Raw genomic sequence first — 2,710 nt, 5'->3', positions numbered from 1 at the left:
AAATGAGGGAGTCTCTCAAGCGTTAAGTGCCCAGGTTAGAACAACATGTTTGTGAGAGGCTTTCAAGTATAGTCATCTGGTTAATCTCAAACCAGGCCAGCCTTGATGTCTGAAAAACAGCTTTGCCAGGAATCAGGTCTCGCTATTTCCTGGGGTAGGGGCCTACGGCTCCCGTCAGGGAATGATACAGAAATCACACATAGACAAAAGACAAGTTCTATGTCCAATATACTCATGCTCAGAAAACTTCAGTGCTACAGATGTTTCTCCTTTACAGAAGACAATTTGTTAAACAAAGAAAAGTACATTTTAGACAAGTAAAACATGAGAAATATACAGCACAAATGCAAACTCAAGGGCTTGTGTGTGTATGTGTCATTTGAAAATGAATTTTTTGATAATTCAGCACATTTAGTGGCTATTATAATGATTTTAATAGACAACAAGTTGGAATATGGAGTTAAGTAGGACAATGGATTAAAAGAGAAGTCTCTAGACCTCTATATTTGTGTTTGATTTTTTTGTAAGGTCTGAGTCTCCCTGTTATAATAAATTATTTTTAAATCACAAAACACTAAAGGAATAATATTCATATTTCAATGTAATGAATCTAAATAATTTCTAATCATGAAGTATACCAAATGATATTACTTTTGCTTTAAATTCCCAAACTCCTAATTAAGTTTTCCAAAGCAATAGCAGTACAAGTGACTTGACTCTAGATGAATAATGTCAAGCTCAGTAAAAATTATTAAATTCTGGTATCTGTAGAATAATACAGCACCTGTTTTGTATTGTACACATCAAGAAAACACTCCAAGGAAAATGAAGTCTAATATAATCATTATTAAATGTTTATTAGTCACAGCTCAAAATCTCATTAATTGTACTGCTGTACAGAAACACCTATTTCCCAAGCACAAACACCTTTCAGTTTTGATAATTAAAACTTCAGATGTCAATATACTTCCAGCTCAAGGTAGCCAGTGTTGCAGATCTTATCTGGCAATAAAAGCCTTGTCTAGCCAATCATTTTCCTGTTTATTATCTACACTACATTCTTTTATATACTTCCTTCCAAACTTATCTAAGCGAATACTTTTAAACTTTTATTCATTGTGATAAAGAGTGGAGAAAATGAAACATAGGATAGGTAAACTAAGTTAAATAAAATACAATGAGGAATTTATGCTGGAAGTTAGGAAATAGTTATTTTTATGTTTAAAACATATATTCCTGTGTTTTTCTCTCTTTCTATGATATATAATCAGAATTATCAAAATAAAGAGGAATGAAATAGTTTGATGATTTCTTATGTTACTTACTGATATTCTATAAATAGTATCCTAATCTTAGTTTAAATGTATCTACTAAAAATTAGTTTGCAACACCACAACTTAATGTTAGTTCAATATGACCATAAATTAACAACTTGAAAATATAACTTAGGGAAACAGAGAAGCAGCAAAGAAAGCATTAGAATGATTTATTAGATGTTCTCTCATAATTCTAATTGTAAGCTTAATACTTTAGTCAAGAGGCTTTCAGGGTTTTTTGGTGAATTTGTATATGTATGTGGTGTGCATGTATGCATGTTCATAGCATGTATGTGTCTAATTCATATATGGGGCAGTATTCACGCCTCTGTTTGCACATGCCTATGGAGGTCTGAGAAATTGATGTTAGGTGTCTTCATGAATTCCTCACCTCCTTATGTTTGGAAGCATAGTCTCTCTTGAACCTATGGTTGACTGATGTGTAGATTCGTTACCCAGCTTGCCACAGGGAAACTTTCGGTCTGTCTCTGTAGTGGTGGGATTAAAGGCAACCTTGTGACTGCCTGCCTTCTCATCTGAACCCCTGGATAAAGGCAACCTGCAGTTTATCCACTGAGCCATCTCCCCAGACCCTTGTTTTTGTTTTGTTGTGAGTTTTATTTTTAACATAGAAAACGGCAATGTACCTCTTGTTACTGTTCTCTGTTACCTCTCACAGATGGATCTGAAATAATATAGTAAGATAGTCAACCATATACATGCTATAAACTACGAGTCTACAACAGGGAAAGGAAAATCTCACTGAAGAGACAACAAATCAGCATTATAAAAGCAACTCCAGATTAGATGGCTAATTTGCTATAATCTCTGAGCACAATTCTTCCCAAATTTAAAGGAAATTGAGTTCTTGTAAATCAGGAGATGAAACCACATTCTCCCAAACTACTTTGAAACTGTATTTTTATTTCCCATAAACTCTTGAAAAATGCAATTTCACTCTTGAAAAATAAATTATATATAAATAATGAAAACCTATTACACTTCAGTGGAGTTTACTAATTACCAGAGATACACAGAAATAGTGGTTTGACAAATATATTCTTTAGAAAATTAATGTTTAAAAATTCTAACCTAGGAATACAGATATGAACTGAGCAGTCTTACAATGTCCAAGCTAATTTGTTTTTCAAATTTTAAAAATATGAATAATATCACAAACAAAATTAAATTATTAAAAATGATACTTTCTTCTTTCTGATCCACTTTCATATCACCAGTTTTGGATATATTTTCCCTTGATATGACAGTCAATCTTGATTGTCAACTTGATTATTGAGAGGTACTCTAGAATGATTAAAGTACAATTAAGAATATATCTTTGGGGTGAAGAAATGGCTCAGTGGTTAAGAACACTGGTTGTTCTTGCAGATGAT

This window comes from Nannospalax galili, unplaced genomic scaffold (assembly GCF_000622305.1).
Source record: "Nannospalax galili isolate Female #2095 unplaced genomic scaffold, S.galili_v1.0 scaffold96, whole genome shotgun sequence".
NCBI lineage: Eukaryota > Metazoa > Chordata > Mammalia > Rodentia > Spalacidae > Nannospalax > Nannospalax galili.
Note: the sequence above shows the minus strand (reverse complement) of the source record.